We start from the raw sequence: 22896 nt of genomic DNA on the forward strand, positions 1-22896 counted from the left end.
CCAGAGGCTTGACCACAATTTTCACTTTTTACACAGAAGATTGGCACGGTCAGGGGAGAGGGAGAAGTGGTGAAAAGAAGGGGGTCCAGGTCCATCATGTGCCTCAGGGCCTGGGACGTGCAAACAGAGGCTGGAGTCAGTGCCCCACTGTCCCTCCTCGCTCCCCACACCTGGGGCTGTTCTGAGGCCAGATGCTGTGCACCATGAAGTGAGTCTGAACTCACTCACATGTTATCCTCCAGGCTGGGGATGCTCCTCTCTGTTTACTTACACCCTTGTGCCCTCCAGGGCACGCTTTCATCTAGGAGGGATGACTCAGAGACTCAGAGATTATTTTGCAGCTGGTCAGAAGGACTGTCTCCGCCGCTGCCTCACGCTCAACATCTGGGGTTAGCTGTGGGCTCTGGTCTCTTCAGAAATGAACTGCCCGACCTTTGGTTTTCCTCCTGTTATGGTAACTAATCACTGTGACCTGAATTCTGTCACCAGCTGTATGGTTCTGTAGGAAATGGGCATTGCGTTTTCCTTATAACTTGGAGCCCCTCCTTCTGACCTACGGATTAGAAGGTTAATTGAGATTTCTGTGTTTACATTCTAATCTCCATGTAGAATGCGTGCTAAATCTTTATCTCTTTTAGCTGGGCAGTGCTTAATTACTTTTCCAAAGGTAAAGCCTGATGTGTTCAGAATGAATTACAGGGCAAGACTGTCTCTGATAAACCCACAATGGCAGAAAACAAGGATGATTTATGTGGGGTGGAATTACAAAGACAACCCAGGCAAATGAGTCTTGAATTCCAGCTTTGTCAGAACTGATTGTTTTTGTCTTTCTCAAGTATTTTATGAATCATTTCTCATTGATTTTCGTTTCATTTTTGTGCGTGCCACTTATGAAATCACAAGAATTTTTTAAAATAAATTGTTTAGATGCAAATGGATTTTTTCCAAAAATTAAATAATTGGTAGGAAAAAAAGCAGATGTGCACTGTTTACATATTTGGAGGAAAAGTTCTTTCTCCTATTACTTTCTTTTTGCCAGCTCTGAGCAATGGGCTCTCTGGGGGGCAGTGGGGAGCAGGGAAGCGGAGTGGTTAGGAATATAGGCTTTGGAGTTGGTCTAATCTCTGCTCAAGTCCCAGAACTGACATCCACCAGATAATGACTGTGGTCTAGTTGTGAACTCTCTGAGGCTTTATTACTGTATCTATTGATATAAAAGGCCACCTGAAGGTAGATGGTCTTTGTGAAATCCAAATGACATATTACATGTAAAGCACTGCACATCGTGCCTGGCATCAGCAGGTGCTCATGCCCTAATCGGGTGCTGGTGCTGGTGGTGGTGGTGATGGTGGTGGTGGTGATGGCGGTGGTGGTGATGGCGGTGGTGATGATGGTGGTGATGGTGATGGTGATGGTGGTGGTGGTGGTGCTGGTGATAGTGATGGTGGTGGTGGTGGTGGTGGTGCTGGTGATAGTGATGGTGGTGGTGGTGGTGATGGTGATGATGGTGATGGTGATGGTGGTGGTGGTGGTGATGGTGATGATGGTGATGGTGATGGTGATGATGATGGTGGTGGTGGTGGTGATGATGGTGGTGATGGTGATGGTGATGATGGTTGTGCTGGTGGTGGTGGTGGTGATGATGGTGATGGTGATGGTGATGGTGGTGGTGGTGGTGGTGCTGGTGATGGTGGTGGTGGTGGTGATGGTGATGATGGTGATGGTGATGGTGATGATGGTGGTGGTGATGATGATGGTGGTGGTGGTGATGATGGTGATAGTGATGGTGGTGGTGGTGGTGATGGTGATGGCGGTGGTGATGATGGTGGTGATGGTGATGGTGATGATGGTGGTGCTGGTGATGATGGTGATGGTGATGATGATGGTGGTGGTGGTGATGATGGTGATAGTGATGGTGGTGGTGGTGGTGATGGTGATGGCGGTGGTGATGATGGTGGTGATGGTGATGGTGATGATGGTGGTGCTGGTGATGATGGTGATGGTGATGATGATGGTGGTGGTGGTGGTGATGGTGATAGTGATGGTGGTGGTGGTGGTGATGGTGATGGTGATGATGGTGGTGCTGGTGATGATGGTGAAAATGGTGGTGATGGTGATGGTGATGATGGTGATGATGGTGAAAATGGTGATGGTGATGGTGGTGGTGATGATGGTGATGATGGTGGTGATGATGATGGTGGTGATGGTGATGGTGATGATGATGATGATGGTGATGTTGGTGATGGTGATGATGGTGAAAATGGTGATGATGGTGATGGTGATGATGGTGAAAATGGTGATGGTGATGATGGTGGTGATGATGGTGATGGTGATGATGGTGGTGATGATGATGGTGATGATGGTGATGGTGATGATGGTGAAAATGGTGATGGTGATGATGGTGATGGTGATGACACATTTAGCACCAGTACAAGACTTTGAATTAGGTCATCTGCTGCCATTTTTATTTCCACTGTTTTATCAGCATAAATTTTTATCTTTCCAACTAGTGATTTAAGGATAGATCACCTTTTACAGTATATTTTTATGCTTCCCACTGTATACAGCATACTTCTTACATACAGTATTTGCTATTTGTTAAAGATTTCAGCACTCCCACTTTAATCCTATTTCATTGCAGCCCTTGTTTTTCCACATTTTTCTAGATCCTCCCATGCTGAAATCTCTAAAGATAACCCCGAGCTTGGGCCACTTTCTGGGTATCAATACATATTGGAGGAGGTGGAAGAGGAGAGTTCCTTTTGAGGAATGCATGCCCGGTGTTTGACTCACAGTTTTCTGAAGCTGACCCTCTCCTGCCAAATGGTTAAAGAGTTTAGACGCCTTCAGTGTCTATGAAGCCCTGTCTGAGTGCGTCCTTCTCATGGTCAGTTGATGGAAGTCCTTTGAAGGCCATCTGTATCACTGTGATGTTTGCATGGTCCATCCTGAAAGTACCTCCTTCCTGAGCCCACGGCAGCCGGCTCCCCCTTCTTGACGCCTCCGTGCCTTTGTCCCCGTCCCCCATCCCCGCCATCCGCCCACCATGTCCTGTGTCCTTTGCAGAAGCCTGAGCAGGGCTCTGATGTTCAGAGGCAGCTCAGCTGCCAGGGACACGGTGCTTCATTGACCACATCTTGGGGGAAAACATTTTTCTTTTTAAAGAAAAAATGATTTATCAATAGTATTAAAACATTTCTCAGGGAAATTAAAGAAGATCTAAACAAACAGAAAGACTTTCCATGTTCATGGGTTGGAGTACTCAATATTATTAAGATGTAAATTCTCCCAAAATTGATCTATAAATATAATGCAATCTCCATAAAAATTTCAGCAGACTTTTTAAAAAAATTTACAAGATGATCCTAAATTTATATGGCACTACAAAAGACCTAGAATAACCAAAATAATGTTGAAAAAAAGAACAAAGCTGAAGGACTTTTATTTCCCAATATCAAAACTTACCATAGAGCTATAGTTATCAAGACAGTGCGGTACTGCCAAAAGGACAGAGACTTGGATTGATGGGACACAACTAAGAACTGAGAAATAAATAAATCCTTATATTTATGGTCAAATTATTTTTGACAAAAGTGCCAAGGCAATTCATTGAGGAAAGGAGAGTCTTTTTAACAAATGATGCTGAGACAAATAAATACCACATGGAAAAAGATGGATGTAGAGCCCATACCTCATAACACAAAATTTAACACAAAATGGGTCTTAAATGTAAGAGCTAAAACAATAAAGATTTTAGAAGATAACACAGGATAAAGTCTTCCAGATACTGGTTTAGGCAATGGGTTCTTAGATACACCAAAAGCATGATATTATACATAAAAGGAAAAATATTGGTACATTGAACTTCATCAAAATTCAACCGCTTTGTACTGCAAAAGACACCATTAAGAAACTGAAAAGACATACAACAAGCTGGGAAAGAATATTTGCAAAACACATATCTGATAAAGGAGTTGATCCAGAATATACAAATAACTCACACACTTCATTAAGAACAACCCAATTAAATGGGCATAAGATTTGAATAGATATTTACCAAAGAAATACAGGAATGGCCAATCTGCACATGAAAAGAGACACCATCATTACTCCCAAGAGAAATGCAGATCAAAACTTCAGTGAGATAGTCTTTCATAAACCACCAGAATGGCTTAAAAAAAAAAAAAAAAAAAAAAAGGCAAGAACAAATGTTGCTGAAGATGTGGAGAAACAGCAATTCTCACGCATTGAAGGTGGGAATGTAAATGATGCAGCCACTTTGGAAAACAGTTTGGCAGTTTCTTGAAAACTTAAACATAAATTTACTACATGACTGAGTAGGTATCAACCCAAGAGAAATGAAAACATCAACATTATCCGTCAAGAGTGATGGATACACAAAATGTGGTATATTCATACAATGAAATATTATTCAGCAATAACAAGGAGTGAATTACTGATACATGTTATGACATGCAAAACCCTCAAACATTCGGCCAAGTGAAAGAAGCCAGACACAAGATACTGCAGAGTGCAGGTTCCATTTAGATGAATTGTCAGGAAAAGGCAGAAGAGATGGATGGGGATTAACTACAAACGGGCATGAGGGATCTCACTGGGTGATAAAAATGTTCCATAACTAATTTATGGCAACAGTTGCATAACTTAGTAAAGTGACTCAAAAATAATTGAATTATGTACTTGAAATAAGTGAATTATATGATACGTAAAACATGCCTTAATAAAATTATTTTTAAATCTATTTTTAAAAAAAGACTAAAGGATGCATGTGGTCACAGTTATTATTTTTCCCACCAAAAAGTGCAACCTAGGATCTGATAAACAATTTCCTCCTTATTTGTGAATATATCATGTGACATATTATTCACCCTTAAAAATAAAAATAGGAAAAAAAAAAAAGAAGAAGCCTTCCATGCCAGGTAAGCCCCCAGTAATATCGGGGACTGCGGGTGCCTTTGGCTGCTGGTCAGGGGCCCTCAGGCTGTCAGACAGGAGGTGGGTGTCGGCTGCTCCTTGGCCCTATTTTGCCCCCCGGGAAAAACAGGGCAGGCGCACGGGGACCCCACCTTCCCAGCAACCTCCTTTGCTGTGAACTTTGGAGCCTGGGGGCCTCCGAGGTGGGAAGTGAGTCTTCCTGTGGGAGGGGCCTCCTGGGAAATCAAAGTGCCTCCCGCTGGTGGGCGGAGACCCCACTGGGCCTGCAGTTCCCTCCCCTGTGGGCTGTGACCCAGTGGCTCTATCACATTACAAAGACCTAAAAAAGGAGGTAAGAACGCGTTTCCCTGTAGTTAGGGTGGCGTTAAGGAAATCACTGGATCCTTTGGGATGGGTTAGAACAACAGCATTTCCAGTTTCCTGGGGGAGTGCGTAAGGATGGAGACCAGTGACTCGGGCGTCTCTCCTACCACATTTGGTAAAAATCAGATCACAAGGCTCCGGGCAGTTGTTTTCCTCTGTTAATCACCAGACCAAAGCGGCACTGGGTTTCTTTGCCAGGCCGGGGTGTGGAGGCCGTGACCCGCGCGAGCTCCTCCCAGCGAGCAGGGCCCCTCCGCCCCGTCCTTCCCTGCCCTGTGCGCGCAGCCTCTTCAGGAAGGCGAGCTCTGGGGGGCGGACTCCCCCCTCGCTTTGTCATGGGGGCGGGGCCGTCTCGGCAGGTGGTCGCCGCGGCCGCCGGGTGACTCCTTCTGGCCCCGCCTCCTGCCAGGCCCCGCCCCACCGCGGTCACCGGGCCCCCGAGAGGCCTCCAGCGCCGGCCAGCGGCGACCAGGAGCCCCGCACACCTCACACCCCACATCGCAGCCAGGCCAGCGAGGCCTGAGGGCCAGGATGCGGGCCCGCAGGACCCCGACGGCCGGCACGCGCCCCGAGCGAGAGGCCACGGTGAGAATCAGGGAACATTTTTCTCCCAGGCTGATGAAATCTCTGCTCAGTTCCGGGCTGCGATCAGGCAGCCCTTATCTCGCGGGCGAGGCTTCCTCTCTCTGTTGGTGGGGAATTCGCCACTGCAGATGGGGGAGGGGATCTCAGCGGGACTGTGACACACAAACCAACCTAAAACGCCGGGCTCCCAGCAGCCTTGTGGGCCCGAGGATGCCTGATGGGCCCAGGCCCTCTCCCCAGCCCCCCTCTGCAGGGCAGGAGCCCGGACCGAAGCCCACCGCGGCCCAAGAACGAGCAGGGCTGCTCTTCCTGCCGCTACTGGACGGGGGGGCCCTGCTGAGTGACGTCCAGCTAACGCAGGCATCGTGCAGGGCTCTCTCCGTCGCCGTGGGAGCCACTCAGGCTGCTTGACAGAGAGAGTCTTAAGAAAGCTCACGAAGCCAGGGAAACCCATGGTCATACGGGACCACGTGCCGGACGTCCAGCCACCTTGCCATTGTGGGGTGGGTGACATGATGCCTTCATTGCCCCGTGTGCCCCGGAGACCTGTGTTACCCTTCAGCCTCAGAGCTGACTGCTCTGGGTCTTCACCAGGCCTGGCTCCAGCAGCTGTGTCCTGGCTGTTCTAGAGCTTTCTGAAGGTCCTTCACTGGCTCTGGGCTCAATGAAGGCAGCGCTGTGCTTGTCCCCAGTGACCTGCCCTGCTCCAGCACTCTGTGCCCTGGTGACGATGGGGGCCCAGAGGAAGCCCGCAACCCGGAAAAGCAGCCTTTCTCAGGAAGAACAATGCCAGGACCCGGGCAGGTGGAGGGTGGGGAGGGCCCTGCACCCAGTGTGCTGAGGCAGGCAGCCCTGGGCTCTGCGGCTTTCCTGTAGGACCCGACCCCCGATCCCTGCTCTCGAAACCCAGGCCCCAGGGAGCCACTGACTGGCAGGGGCCCCTGGGGGGCAGCGGCTCCCGCTGAGACGCAGATGCCCCTCACCCCAGCCCCCATGTTCTCATTTCTTGCTGGTGGTCCTGACTGAAAGACGAGGCGGCAGCCTGGGGGGCAGGGGAGGCCTGGACTGACAGGGGGCCTGGGGGAGTGTCCTCGGGAAGGACCGTTCGAGGGGCACCGTGATGCTTGCCGTGTCCCCCCCAGGCGTGTCTACCCTGATTTCCTGGTCTCCTTCAGCCACATCGAGCCAGCCCGCCTCTGCCGGGCGCTGGGCTGGGAGGACGGGGGGAGCCCGGTGTGGCCTCATGACGCAAACAGAGATGCTGCCGGCCACCTGGCCACTTGCTGAGAGCGGGGGGTGGGTGTGGAACAGGGGCGCCGGGCTTGGCTTGGGGCGCTGACCTGACCTGCGAGCTGACCCCACATTCCCTAGGCCCGGGGCCGGGGGTGAGGACCCTCCCCTGAGCACGAGGCAGCTGGTGCAGGGGCGTGAGGTCACAGCATCAGCGGGGAGCTTCCCAGGACGGGGATCCACACACGGGTACATACGTACGTCCAGAGCGCTTATGCTCAGGGAAGTGACAGGGCGTCAGCTTTAACCGACCTAGTATTTCGAGGAAACATGCGAAAGACAAAGACCCAGGAGCTCATCCACGAGTGACAGCCAAGCGAGGGCCCTGCACACCCGCACAGGTGCGTCCAGGTGTCAGGCGTGTCCGGCTTCTCGTGTCTCGTGGGATGCATGTGAGGCACGCCGGAAAAGCACATGAAACGCTCACTGGCATCATCTTTTTAGACGTGGCTGTACCCATTTTGCAGTCGTGGAGGAAGCAGGTGCTGGGCTCCAGGTGAGCCGGCCCCAGGCTCTGGCCCAGCCAGCAGCAGCGGCCATGGTGCCTCCCGTGAGCCCAGGCCCCCGAGCTCAGGGGCTCTTGCCCAGATGCGTGGAGGCCCCGTGGTGCCCTCCCTGGCGGCCCTGCTGGCACAGGTGGCCTAGCCGTCGTGTGCCCCAGGTCCTCTCCAGGAAGCGTCCCAAACCCAGCCCGCCGTGGGAGACTGGACCATCCTCCCCAGCCACTGCTTCCTCCCATGAGAGGTGCATAATTCCCCACCCATCATCTCGTGACTTGGCCTGTGCGTCCCACAGGAGAGGTAGGGCCCCAGCTTTGCCGACTTTGAGCTCAGCTGGGAGCCCAGTGCTGATGAGTGAGAGGTAAGTGTGCATGACGTGGCCATCTGAGCAGAGCCCCGACTTAGTGCCCCGTCTCGAGGCCTTGGCTCTCTTCCTCCTCCCCCGGCTCACTTCCCCAGTTCATTTGGGTCTTTGCTCAGTGGTCACCTAACACCAGTCACCACGGCCACTCCGTCAGCTAACACCACGGCCCTTCCGCCTCCTGGCTCCCATTCCCCACGTCCTTGTGCTGTGAGGGTGAGCCACTCCCTGGGTCACCTGCCGCACCAGGACTGCATCCTCTAGTTTAAATTTCCAGGTGCCGACAGTTTGCCTCCAAAATCCCAGAGCAGTGTTTCCTGCTTTATTTTCGTCTGCAAGAGGCTGTGCATGTCATTGCTGCTTTCCCCTTGTCTGGAAGGTTCTGGAATCTGATGCTTGCTGAAAGTGGACACTGTGTCCCAAGATCTGAGCCCACCATCCCGTGAGCCCTCTGAAGGCAGGAGTTGTCTTCTAGATCTTTCTATCTACCACCAAACCAAGCGCCTGGCTCAGCACGTGTCCCCCAAGTATCTGCTGGATGAAGAGTTTTCCAAGAAAGTGAGCATAAGTGTCACAGTAGCATCGTAAAGTCATGTCCGAATGCACGTGTCGGGAGAGTGGACTCAGCCCTGGGGAATCCAAGACATGCGGTGGTGGGGAGGGAAGCACAAGGAAAGTGCACATGTGTAGTTTGGAAGTAGCAGCTCACAGGTTTTGTGCTTGGTGCCAGAGGAAAAGGCCTAGAGATTGGAGGGTGCTGGGTGGAGTGGTGAGGGCTGAATGGGTCAGCTGAAAACATCACGAGCTGTGTGGAGAGACCAGCGGGGAGAGGGCCAGCGGGACGCAGAGGCGGGAGGACAGAGGGTGGAGTTTGGGCAGCGTGGTGGCCGCAGCTGACTTGGGCTGGTGTGGCTTTAGTGCTGACGGCCAAGTTTCTGGTCCAAAGAGATGGACAGAGCTGGTTGTTTGATCCTGCCTTCCACCTGGCTGGTGTTATACCCGCTTTACAACTAAACCATTTGGCCTAAGTTTAAATTCTTGATCTCAAAGTAAAGTACCAGGACAAGGTCTCCTTTTCCTTTACTGAGTTCCAAATCCAGAGCCTTCCAGAAACTTCTTAGGGGTCAATTTGCAAACTGCTTGGACATTGTGGGCACAAATCCTTGGGATATAGTTTCCAGTGAGAATATAATCTTTTCTCTGTGACAGATGTTGTTACTAGGATGTTGTCTCTTGGAAACAACCCATTTTAGAAAATCTGCAGGTTATAAAAAGAAAGGGGGGATCCCTACCAGTATATAAGGACAGCTGGCCAAACTGTCACTTATGTTGAAGTTGCCAATCAGTTGAGCTGACACTTGAATTAAATGGATACACAGGTCGGGACCAGGCTGATGGCCCTCATTTGTAGAGATGTTTAGGGACAAGGATTTAAGTACTATCTAAGTTTTCCCAATAAGTTCATCACCACCCTCATTTTGTAGGTGAGAAAAGAGACAGAAGGAATGAGTGGATGTCCAAGACTTAGACCCATCACCTCTGGCTCTAAGCCCTGTGCTGTTTCTGCTGATTTGAGAACACCTGCATCTTGGATTACGAGACCGCTCACCTCAGGTCTGCAAGCTGCAGCTTTAACAGCATGGGCTGAATCCCATTAAGAGTGGGGCTGGAGGCTGAGTCCTGCCGTGGACAACCATGTAGTGTAAATCCACTTTTCAGGGCCAGTGGCACCTGAGCCTTCCCAAATGGCATAGAAATCTGATTGTCTCCATAAGCAGCACTCCTGAGGAAACAGGGCACTGAGTGATGAGGGCTTGGACACCAGGCGGGGCTCCCAGGCTCACCCGGAGCACCTGTGCACACATACTTACCGGCTGCTTGAAACGTTCTCTTGGATTTGTGGGGGGGGGGGGGCTCCGGGCAGGACTGTAGGTGCTGGGTGGGGCCGGGGTGGAGGGGAACGGGGGTGACAGGCTAACTACTGCGAGCTCTACCCAGGTACACCCCCTTACTTGTGGGACACTTGCAGAGAGTTGAAAGGATGCAAAGATTAAAGAAAAAGAAGGGGGAAGTCCCCCCAAAATTACCATGCTTACCTGGACCACAGAAGAACAACATCCAGTAAACACACAGTATCAACAGATGCTACCAGGCCTCGCCCACCCCCCCCTCTGAATGTGCACATGTGAGGGTGTATGTGCTGGGGCCCAGTTGTGTGAGACACAGGGCACCGTTCTCTCCTGCTCCCTCCCCTCCCGCCCTCAGCCCATCCTCACCTGGTTGGCAGGTGTACCGTCGTGCACATAAGAACTTGGGTGCCTGACTTCTGCTCTGCTGATCCCATCACCCTGCCGCGTAAAGATGGGTAAAGTGCTAGAAGCACTAATAAGTGGAAATAACTGTTTCGGTTCAAGGCTGGGAAGATTTGTTGCACACAGTGAATACTCTTAAGTATGATATCACAGGGTCACTTCAGACACGCAGCAGGACGTGGACCCCTGCCCTCCACTCTTCCGTGCATGGCGGACACCCCACATTTACCCCTGACACAGGGCTCCCCGCGGAGACAGCCCACTGGATGAAGGCGTGAGAGGTGAGGCCTACTGGAAACCGACAGACCCCTGAGTCAGACGTGGTGGCCAAGCACCGTGCGGGAGAGGGTGCCCCCAGCTCCACAGAGTGAGCCGCGGGTGGGAGAGCACGTTCCGCAGGAAGCAGCCGGGGTGTCTGGCCGCCGCCGCAGGAAGGGCTTCTGCAGTGCTTCGTCTGGAAGGCAGTCTCAGGGTGAGTCCTGAGGTTTGGGGGGAGGACGCCGCTCGTTTCCAGAGTGTAGGTCACTGTTCCACGGAAGGTGTGACGTGGTGAGGAGCTACGCACCTGGAGGTGGAGTCCACCTGCCTGAGGGGGGGTGCCCTGACCCCGCCATCCACTCCCTCCCTGCAGCCCCCATGAGAATAAGGGGAGGCACATTTTGGGCTCGTGTTAGATCGGATCCGGTACTTATTTTCTCTTGAGTTGAAAAGGAGAATTTTGTTGGATCTAAGTTCTTCCCCAAAGGGCACAGCGCTGTCTGGGCGGGGAATCCCGTGGCAGTGGGGACGGCGCTGGGAAGCCCTGCGGTCCCCGGGCTGGGAAGCGCCCGCCGCACTCGGGCTGGGGAGGCTCTGTGGGACTGAGCAGCCTGGCCTCCTCGGACCCAGACGCCTCCCAGACGGCTGCTGTTTGCCGCTGGCAGGGCCGGGGGGCCCAGGGCTGCCCGCAGGTCATGCAGAGGGCTGCAGAGGAGGAGGCTTGGAGGGAGGCCGCCTCTGTCAGCTCCTCTTCCTCTGGCCCTGCCTCCCCGGCCCTGGGACTTGGGTCCTCCCCCACCTCCCTGGCCCCGTTTGAAAGCTCGGGCTCTGGGGAGACAGCTGGTGGGGGGGGCTTCAAGAAGCAGCTGCGGGTTCCCTCCTCTCCCGAGGGGCACGGGGCTTGGGGGCTGGCGAACATCCTCTGTGAGCGTGGCTCTGGGGAGCTGCTGCCCAGCTGCCCACTGACAGTTCTGGCCTGATCCCCCAGAGGACGTGGAGGAGGAGGAGACAGGTGCCCCGGGCTCGGGGGACATCTTACCAGGGGATGGGGTGAGCTAGTGGATCCTTGGCTTGGAGGCCCCCCTCCACCCCCGCCTTGGGAGGGAAAGCCCCACGGCACAAGGGTCCCAGGGGCACAGCAGCCGTGCTGGTGGTGAGCTCACCAGCTCCCAAGGAGAACACGTGCTGCGCGCTGGAGAAGGCAGACCAGGGAGCAGGGCTTACACTCAAACAGAAAGTGGACCCACTGTTGGTTGCTACGTTGTTTGGTGTAGCAGTGCCTGGACATGATGAATTTACGAAACTCAGAGGAAAAAACTGATAAGGCTCCAAGTCTGGAGACTAGGAGAAAGTCCAGGAAATGGCTGGTAGCCTCCACATTTAATGCCGCTGTGCCCGGTGACCGTGACTCGGTAGAAGTGTCAGACTATTTCTAACACTGGAGATTTGCAGGGGAGAGCTGGACTCTCCTTCCCACTCCCCGTGTAGCCTCAGTCTCACCCTGGCACACGCTAGTCCTGCTGGCGGCCGTGACTTTGGGTCCAGATCACAGCGTTCCAAGCCCACCCCAGCGTCCCCTTGCCCCAGGAAGGCTCTCAGCCTCACTGCCACCCGGGGGGAGCCCTGAAAAGAAGGGACCAAGGTGCTTCTTCTGACGTTCTCCACCCGGGCCTCAGCCAGCCGGATGGGGCCCGGACAGAGCAGAGCCTTCTGGACAATTCCATGCCCTGCTGGGCCTGCAACCACAGGCCGCCTGAGTCTCCAGCGAGCATGTAGTAAGTACCTGGCCTGGTGGGATGGAGAGAGGGAGACCCGTGGACCCTGCCCTTCCCGCCTTCCCCTCCCTCAGCTACAGAAACAAAGAGGTGCAAGCCCCATCAACCCAAAGAAGGGTAACAGGTTCTGGTTGGGAGGGTGACGTCTACAATGGGCTGGAGCGGGAGCGGCCGGCGGGCCGGGGTCGTCGATGTGGACCTTGTACCTCTGAGCTGATTCACAGGCACGGGGTTCAAGGGGACCCATGTGGAATAGCTGCCCCTTTATGAAGTGAAAAGAAACGTATGACACATACACCCTTCCTCTGCCTAAAAGTAGAGCAGGTGGCGAAGTAAAAAATCTGGGGACAAGGGAGTGAGGTTCGTCAGTTGTCCAGCTTTGGTCACACAGTGTTGGTTTAGGCTGCCTAACTCATCCCGACCTTCCTGTTGCCGTTTCAAAGGAGAATTTCCTAAGGAGTTGGGTATGTTTCTCAAAGTGTGTGTGTGTGAGTTTTATTCTTATTAAGAGCACGTAAAATGAGTGATTTTTTTCAAAAAAGCAATCTCTAGAGATGTGCGCTTTGAAGCAGCCTCTTCATTTCTGGCCACTGAATGCCTATCAGAGGCTCCCAGCTCCTAGGCGAGTGTCTGTCAACTTAGCCTCAAAGGGCAGGAAATATCCAGAACTGCCTTCTGCCAATTGCCACCACTTGGAGGATAGAAAGGATACAGTTCGTGCGTCAGTTAATCAGCATCCGAATTAATATCTTCCCTCCTATTCACTTATTAGGGAAAAAAGTGGTTTTAGAAGATACTAGGTTTTTACTGACAACCCAGAACAGGCCTTTCAAATAACCCATGGTTAGGTTTTCAAGTGAGGGCAGTCTGTTCCCAGTAAGGACATCTGGAGACATCTCGGGGTGTTTTCGTTTTTACCATAACTGGGGGTAATGCAGGCCCCAGGGACCCTGAACATCCTGCCAGACGGGGTGTTCTGCAGAGTGAATGGCAGTCCTGCCAAAACACCCATGGAGCTCCTAATGAAAAACACTGGTTTTTCATTAAAAATAGGAGGGAGGCAGAACAAAAAACAAAAAAACTGTTGTTGTTTTTTTCTCATTACAAGGAAGTTCTCGTATTGGGCAAGGCCACCCACCCTCGCTGGTGGGTCTTGGCGTTTTGATTCCCTTTTCTCCACCCTTCCTGTTGAAAGTCTCAGGTGACAGCTCCACAGTCCGGTCACATCCACCCGTGACATGAAACCTCGGCCAGATCTAACAGTGTCGGCCTCAGTTACACAACTGGATGTGAACCAGTCTTAGAAAAGCCAACAAGACTCCATTTCCATCCCTCCCCACCTCCGGAGGCTGCAGCCTGAGTCGAGAACAGGCAAGGGAAATTGGAGGCCGACAAACCAAGTCCCCTTCAGTGAGAAGGTGGACGGATCCTGAGTTACTTGCTCAGCAGGTGCTCAGAAGGGCAAGGGGGAAGCACAAGAGAAAAGAGGTGGAGACAAATGTTCTTTTGTAAAGATGATGGAATTCCTCACCATAAAAAGAGTGAAAGGATGCCATCTGCAGCAACATGAGTGGACCTAGAGATGATCATACTGAGTGAAGTAAGTTAGACAGAGAAAGACAAATACCATATGATATCACTTGTATGTGGAATCTTAAAAAATGATACAAATGAACTTCTTTACAAAACAGAAACAGACTCACAGACTTAGAGAACAAATTTATGGTTACTGGGGGGAACGAAGGAGGGATAAGTTAGGAGTTTGGGATTAACAGAGACACACTACTATATATAAAATATATAATCAACAAGGACCTACTGTATAGCACAGGGAACTCTACTCAATACTCTGTAATAACCTATATGGGAAGAGAATCTGAAAAAAAATAGACACATATGTATGTCTGTATAACTGAATCACTTTGTTGTATACCTGAAAGTAACACAACATTGTAAATCAACTATACTCCAATAAAAAAAAAAAGAAAACGATGGACTGCTGACTTTTGACAACATAAAGCAGGTGCCGCGTGAAGGGTGGCCTCACAAAGGGAAGGAAGTGCCTGAGGAGTGTTCTCTGTCCTTCCCTGTCTGGTCAGGAATCGGGGGCGGTGTTCTGGAGAGCCGTGAGTGTTTGCTCCATGGGAATGTCTGTGGAAAGCCTACAGTTTGGATTTTTCTGAAGCCTAATTTCAAATAATCTGTGTTGAGAGCCCCACAGATCTACTGATGTATATCAGAGCAGATATTGTGATTTTATTTGTTCAGAAAAAATTAATACCTGTAGCTACGCTGAAAAGCAGTGCACTTTTACACTTTCCCAAGGGTGATAAAGGAGAAAGATTTACTCAGCATCCGTTCCGTGGGCCAACAATTATTTATTGAGCCCTACTGCACGCCAGTGACTCTGCCAGGGGACATAATGCAGAATAACACAAGGTAGGTAAACAGGCAATTATTACAGTGAGTTGTGGGCAGAATAATGGCCCCCAAGGAGATCAACACTCTAATACCTGAATCTGTGGTTATGTGACCTCACCTGGCAAAAGGGGCTTTGCACTTGTAATTAGGTTACGGACCGTGAGATAGAGACATTGTCCTGGATTATCTAGATGGGCCCAATGTAATCACAAGGGTCCTTATAAGCAGGGAAGGGTTAGAGTGAAAGAAAAAGGTGTGATGATGGAATCAAGATGTTGGAAGGACGTAGGGGTCTGTGAGCCAAGGAATGCAGGTGACTTTCAGAATCTGGGAAAAGCAAGGAGACGCATTGTCTGCTGGAGCTTCCAGAGGGAATGCAGCCCGAGGACGTCTTGATTTTAGATTTCTGACTTCCAGGACTGTAAGAGTATACATTTGCATTGTTTTAAGCCACTAAATTTGTGGTGATGTGTTACAGAAGCAAGAGGAAACTTGTACAGTTTGCAAAATATTACATGGAACCTACAGCTAACACCATGCTTAAGAGTGAGGGAATGGATGGTTCCCACCAAGATCAGGAAGAAGGCAGTGATGGCCACACTTACCTTGTTATTCAAGACAGTACTGGACGTTGTAGCTGGAGCAATAAGGCAAGAAAAAAAAGCATACAGATAGAAAAGGAAGAAATAAAACAGGCTCTATTTACAGATGATATGATTGTCTAAGCAGAAAATCCCAAGGAATCTACAATAAAACTCCTGAACTTATGAGTAAGTGCAGCAAGGACCCAGGCTATAAGACCAACACACACAAGTCAATCAAACTGATATACGTGAACAGCAATCACACAGAAACTGAAATTGAAAACAGTGCCATCTACAACTGCTCCAAAGGAAATGTATATTGAGGTATAAATCGAACAAAACATGTACAGTGTCTATATGTTGAAAATTACAAAATGTTGATGAAAGAAAAATGAGAGGAGATGTGAAGAGATGGAGAGATTGACCATGTTCATGGATTGGAACAGTCAACATAGTAAAGATGCCAGTTCTCAAAGTGATCTGTAGATTTAGCACAGTTGCTATGAAAATCCTAGCAAGTTTTTTTTTTTTTGTAGACATTAACAAGCTTAATCTAGAATTTATTTGAAAAAGAAAAAGGCCTAGAATAGCTAAAACAGTTTTGAAAAAGGGGGCTGAAATGGGAGGAATCTACCTGATGTTGAGTCTTATTACATAGCTATACTAATCAGAACAAGGTGGTGTTGGAGAAGAAATAGATCAATGAAACAGAATAGAGACCTCAGAAATAGACCCGCACAAATAAAACCAATGGATTTTTGGCAAAACTGCAAAAACAATTTGGTGGGGGAATGACAGCCTTTTGAACAAACAGTTCTGGAGCAATTGGACATCACTAGGGGAAAAAAATGAACCTTGACATAAACCTCATACTTCAGGCAAGAAACTGGAAATGGACCCAGGCTAAGGAAGCATCTTGGCAGGTTCTGCCTGTTTCTGACCACATGTCCATCTTCTTGGAAATGATTCCAGTCCTTATTAAAGAAATAAGGAAAATCTGATGTTAGGGTTTTGAGTTGCATGAAAAATTTCACTAAAGAGGTTGTTTTTATTAATCGTTAAAAAAAAAAGAACAGGCCTGGTGCTAACAAATGAGACTCCACGCAGGAGGCTGCATTCTCAACAGGAATGGCCAGCGTCACAAACGCTGCCCCAGAGCTAAATACAGGAAAGGACATAAACGTTGGTATCTAAATTCCCACAATATTTCCATCCCAGTCATTTTATGCGGTTGCAACATCTTCCAGATCTGTTTTCACTTTTTTATTTGGAAATAGTTAACAGAGGAGTCTACTGAATAATCCAATCACATCCATGTATCAGCGCTTAATGCCCCTCCTGTTCCAGGGTTTGCGATGACATCCTATTCCTCGTCTACAGGTCTCCGTGGAGTATAATCTGTGCGCCCAGCTTTGTGCAAAGGTCCAGTTGCATAAAAGGAGAAAAAGTGTCCCTGCCTTCAGGGTCTGATTGACTAGATGAGAAGCAGAGCGGGGTGGGGTGGGGACTAAGCCAGCCGTCAAGGGCAGCCCAGGTGTGCACAGTTTGGAGAAAGAAAGATGAACTAGGGAGGAGGGTGCTGTGAGCTGCGTGCAGGCAGAGGGAACCTGTCTTTGGGGCATAAGAAGGGAAGCAGCGGAGGTCATGCTGGATGGGAAGGGTCGGTGAGAGGTAGCTTTGGAGAGAGGTTACAGACCAGCCCAAGGACAGCTCATGGGGAGTTGCCATGCAGGCAACCCTGTGATTCTTAGGAAAGGATGCTCTGATCCTCTTGCTTCTGGAAACATCGAAGTTAGTGCTCCCTGGCTCAAGAACACCTAGGAAGTTAGGACGACGCCTTTCAAATGCTCACCTGCAACAGATCACCTGGAGATGGTGTAGAAATCCAGCCGGTCTGGAGATTCTGTTTCCAACAAGCATCTCAATGCTGAGGGGGCTGCTCTGTGACCCCAGAGAAGAACCAGCCCAACCTGCCAGCCTGCTCCAGGTGCCAATGAGAAACTGAAGCAGGAGGAGCTTCAACGATGAGAGCTAAGCACCCCGAACTACCATCAGAACCAACCAGGGTGAGACCAGTGGCTTCCTGCCTTCCCGCTGGAAGTCCAGGGTAGGGGAAGCACCTGAAGGTGACACATGGCCCTTTCTCAGCTCAACTCCCAAGCCTCCGAATTCCTTAGAGACTCTCCACCCAGGAAGAAGCCTCCCAGGTCTTAGGAATCAACTTCCGAGGAATTTGAAAATACTAGAGAGATGTCATTTTCAGAGTTAATACACCATAGAAGAAGTCAGGCATTTCATCCTCTGCTCCTTGCCTAGAGCCCAATAAAATTCACACATTTCCTTTCTTTAATTAACAAACTTCCTAGAACTCTACAGATGAGCGCCCTGAAGGCAAACTCCAAACGGAAATACCTCCTTGCAAAAGTAACAGGGAGCCAACTAGGAAGAGTATGCAAGGGACTCGGAGGAGATCAGGGTCTTCAATCTTTGTCTCCCTGGTTCCCCCTCCCAAGCTTTCTCCTTCCTCTCAGCCCCACCTCTTGGTGCCTTTCTGGTCGGGCTGGGCAGGCAGCTGCCACCGGGTGGACGCCTCTTGAGGCAAGAACGCCTCCTTGCCCAGCTGTGGACGGCTCCCTCCCCACGTTAGTGTGGGGTCCTGGACTCAGGTCCACCTGGGCTTAGGTTATGACTCCATTGCTTTGAGCTGCGTGACCACGACCAAAGCGCTGAACTTCTCTGAGCCTCTTGTTTCCTCATTTGGAAGATGGACATAATTCTATTTCATGTTTCGTAGGATTATTGAGAGGATGAAACTCCAGTGGAATTTAGAGGAAGTTGAGTCCTCGATCTAAGACTGGCTTTTGAGGCTTTGATGATCTTTGAGTCGACAAGCACAACCAAGCTCAGCTCAAGGTAGCAGATGAAGGAGTTATGAAATTCCACATAGAGCCTGTGAATCTCAGAGGCTTCCTTAGTGGAGCCAAGAAAAGATAAACCAGAACTGGGTCCTTATTGAAGGTTTCAAATATCTCCACTCTGCAATGATATGTTTTGAGAAAATTTTCTAACTTGGAACTCAAAAACAATGAAATTATTTCAAGTGGATCTGCTCCATAAGAGAATATATTGGGAGAAAAGATTAGCTTTAATTTCCTGCAACCATCCACTTCCAAAATTATCCACCTAAATGTCAGCAAAAAATGAAAAACGGCAGTAGAGTCGATGCGTAATTGAAATTTATTCTTGCCAGCTCATTAATTTAGGTTAATGTCTGTTTGGTAGATTTACATTTTGGGTGCCTGATTCATAAACAATGTGTACAGTTCATAAATGACTATTTTTACAGGGCTTAGAGCATGCCCTATTATTTTTAAATGGTTGTAAAGATTTTACAGCTTTTACATCTATGCCATTTGTCCTATTATTAGTCCTGGCTACACGTTTTGATGGTAAAAGCATAGACAGGAGAGCCAACCCCAATTATACTCTGATCCAGATGGGAAGACACACTCGTCTGTGTGCTTTGCTTTATAACGAGGAGGATTTCATTAACGGGTTTGGGAATCCTGAAGCTTGCCTGGTGGAAATTAGGCCAGAGGCCCCCTCCCTTCAAATCGCTGGTGTTTTCTCTGTCATCAAGTGGGCGGGGGGTAGTGGAACACGCAGAAAATATTTAAAGAGCCTCACCCTTTCTTTTCCCATCAGGCAAGGTCCAGAGTGGTAGAAAGAAAGAGAGGACATGAAACGCAAGTGGAAATAGACATCTGAAGGCCGGAGCAGCAGCCGCGTGGCCCAGGTGCCCCGTGTGGGATTAATTACTGGGCGAGAAGAAGAATCGCCCCCAGTCTGCACGTCCGGCAGCCTCCCCTCACATGTCACTGTCTCCCCCTAGGAAAGGAGCTCGCTGCTCCGAAGCGGAGTGTGATGAGTAGGGTCACCCAGCAGCCCTGCGGGAGTCTGTAAGATCCACTCCTTCAGCATCCAGGGGAGTGGGAGGCTCTGGCAGAAAACAGGCTTTGTTTTGTTACTGAACAAAAAGCATCAGAAAAGAAATCCATCACTGAGGCTGCCTGGACAGCATTCTGCTTCCCAGCGCCTCCCTCCCGGAACCAGCTTGCTTACGCACAGCACAGATGCCGCTGCAGAGCAGGCCTCTGACCACCCGTCCTGCGGGGCCTGCGCCCTCAGACCAGGAGGACGGAGGGCGCGCCGTGGGCTGGTCCACGCCGTCCCGTCGCTGGGACACACTGACTGCAGACTCTCAGGGATTTTTCACGCAGACGGTGGTCTCGCATCTGGATTTCGAAATTCCTGCTTCAGTATTTTGCTGTTTCCTTTTGTGGGTCAAGGCTGCCAGAGTGAAGTCTTGGAAGAGGGGTCAGTGTCTAAAGATAGTATGTTTCAGTTTACCGTGCAACTTACATTCCTTCATTAAGAAAGGAATCATGGAAGATTCTTTGCTCTAAACTGGCCTTGGCTGCCAAATACTACATTTGCACAGGGACAAAGCGCATACACACACAGATAATTCTAAAGTCATGTTTTGCTTTTAAAAGAAACTGTCTCTCTTGCCACAGAAAGTACTAGAGAAAACAGACTTGAAGAGTGCAACCGTGGCCTCAGGGAGGAACCTTCCTTATCTGAGACCCATCACTAACAATGAGCAGACTCTGCTCTGACCCTCCCGTGCCATAGAGACAAGCCAGGCCTTTCAGCCAGACTTGTTAGGCTTGTTCATTCATTGACCGAGCAGTGCATCACTGACGGAAATATTAAACAATTAGTTATTCTCAGTGGCTGTTTGACTATCCATCCCTTCATCCATCCCTCCACCCACCCAGCTCTCCATCCATGTCCCCATCCATCCCTTCCTCCTTCCCTCCCTCTTTCTCTCCCTCCCCCTCCCTCCATTCTTTCATCATCCTTCCATCCATCCATCCACCCCTCTCTCCATCCATCCCTTCCTCCTTCCTTCCCTCTTTTCTTCCCTCCCTGCCTCCATTCTTCCATCATCCATCCCTCCATCTATTTATCCGTCTATCCATTCATCCATCCTCTTCCTTATTCCAATAAAAACTTGAGGCAGGCTACCACTATTACTAGAATTCTTTAGATACTTGGAGGCAGAGAAAGAGGGTGAATTAGGGGACAAAATGGGGAAAAAAAAGAAAAATGGAAGAAGAAATAATGAAAGATAAGTGAATTTACTCTAGTTGCTTTATTAGAAATTTTATTATGTTGCACAGCAATAAAATCAATGAGGAAGGATCAGATTGTCCAAAAGATAGTTCTTCACATTTGTGAAATAAATCTAAGCTAATGCTTCCCTAAGATAATACAGCTCATAACTATAGTAAGTTAGGAGGAATAAGCACTAACACTGACCTATAAAACCTGCCGTCACATGTGACACCCTCTGAGTTGTTAGCTCACAAGGCACCCAGCTAACGTGCTGGGTGATGGCCTTTTTGCCTGCCTGGAAGCAATTCCCAGATTCTCTAACTGCCATGATCCCCTCTGGGGTATCATCGGTTTGTGAAGGGGAGGGTTGTGTCCTCCCAGCTCTGGGAGTGGACACACAGACCAGGCCTGCTAGTGCATGCCTTCTACCCCCGACCACATTCTTGGGTCAGAAATGGTCATGTGACCAAGCGGTCCAATCAGCTTTTGCCCTGGGACTTTGTCTGGAGCAGTCAGCAAGGAGATGAAGGAGGAGAGCCTGGAGTCTGGGAGGACATCAAGAGGAGGTAACTTGCTTAAGAAGAGGGAGAAACAGACTCAAGAGAAGTAAAGGAGAAAAACTGGGTCCTGAAGGCATCATTTGAGCTCATGGACCCAAATATATCCAGACTCTCAATTATGAAGCTAAAGCATTCCACTCTTTTTGCTAAAGTCAGTTAAGCTGGATCTCAGTAACCAGCAGTCCCGGTCGGTTCAACCAGCAGTCCTGGTCGGTTCAACCAGTGAAGGGGCTCCCTTGCCTTTGGCTGGGGCGGCCCCCTCAGCAGTGGAGGGGCAGAGAGGAGATGGCCTTGTCGACTGCTGCTTTGATGTAAGCCTCCAAGGTCAAATCCAGAGGCACCTGATGTCTCTAGAGAAGGCCTCTGGAACAGGAGCCTGACCACACCTCACCAGCAGGGTTCTCTGCCACCAGAGGCATGTGCTGTGTCCTTTGGTTGTTGATATTTTTGTGGAATAGTAGCATTTAGTGCCTAAGTGACACCTGGTATTTTGTAGCCAAGCATAGTTCCACCCACTTAAGGTAAAAATGTCAGAGGTTAAAAAAAATTCACAGACTTAACAAGTAAACATGTCTTATATCTTAGCTTTGGAAGTCGCTAACTATTTGACAGTCTAGAAAACTCCATCTCCATGGAAATAACTTTTCCAGTGTGCTCCAAAGCCAATGATCAATGGCTTCAAAGGTTCAAAGGAATAACCGCCCCCCAGAAAGGGAGAGACAGTTTTGTTTTATTTTTGGAAACAAGATATCACAGAATGTATATACCTTATCTTAGTTACAGTGATTTAAGCAGCAATGAAACATTAATTTAATAAATAATGGAAATCCTATCTTTTACTTCCCTGTTATTCAAGAGGCTGTCTAAGGTCTCTGAAAAATGTCTTCTGGGAATCTTCTCAAACTTTTTGAAATATAGCACCAACATTTTCAGAGCATTTTTCAGTGTACCAGGCATTATATTAGGTATTTGGATTCAAATGAAAATACTGCCACTGTCTCTGCCTGCAAGGGGATAACAGCTTAATGGAAAAGGGGGTAGAAGAGGGGATTGGATGTAAAAACCGTAGCTGCAGAATAAAGTGATAAATGCCAGAACACAGGTAGGAAGGAAGTGCTGTCAGAGCAGACGGTAGAACAGGGCAACCCTTGAACCTCCTACTAAATCAGAGACCCTCAGGCGGGATTCTAGAAGGAAGGTTGCCATGAAGTATTTGACAATCATTAGGGTGAAGGAAGTCTGATTCTGAAGAAGCTAATGTCCTGGCCCCAGTTTTCCGAATTTCAATATCGCGGGGTGTTGGGATATTTCACCTGGATGACACCAACCTGCACGGACCGTCAAACTGGTTTGGTGCCTGAGTGACACTTGGTTTCTGCAGCCAAGCAAGTTAGTTGGGATGGGCCACTGTCCCTGTGGAATCAGGGGTAAATACGTAAGGTGCCTCCCTGATTCTGGACATGCTGATTTTTTATTTTTGTCAGCTGTTAACCGAAGCTATTTGCCTACCAGGAGGTGCCAACAATGGAGAAAGCGCCCGGTCACCCCCCAGGTGACCAACCGCTCCATCACATCTTTGCTCTGAGGTCCTGGGGAAAAGCAATTTCCTTATTTTCTGTGTCAACAGCGGGAGGCTCTAGGTGACACATCTAAGGACTTACCGAGGTGGTGGGGGTCAGGGAGAGGGTATACATTAAAGCACCTTCTAGCCATAGAAGAGAGCTGCCGCCTCCAGGCTACCGTGCCCACC

General features: G+C 49.6%; 1 long non-coding RNA gene across 4 annotated transcripts in view; it reads left to right on the forward strand.

The window, feature by feature from the left end:
* The window catches only part of LOC309634751, a 55548-nt gene that overhangs the window by 19041 nt on the left and 13611 nt on the right, over positions 1–22896 (forward strand). Inside the window, exons 1-5 of one of the 4 annotated variants that reach the window (XR_014248406.1) lie at positions 2078–5904; positions 8435–8613; positions 9540–9669; positions 10608–10839; positions 19111–19782. This is a non-coding gene — a long non-coding RNA (uncharacterized lncRNA). Of the gene's footprint in view, positions 1–2077; positions 5905–8434; positions 8614–9539; positions 9670–10607; positions 19783–22896 lie in introns of those variants that run through there. The other 3 variants (XR_014248404.1, XR_014248405.1, XR_014248407.1) reach the window with 3 other exon arrangements.

This window comes from Balaenoptera borealis (assembly GCF_965194805.1).
Source record: "Balaenoptera borealis genome assembly, chromosome: 9".
NCBI lineage: Eukaryota > Metazoa > Chordata > Mammalia > Artiodactyla > Balaenopteridae > Balaenoptera > Balaenoptera borealis.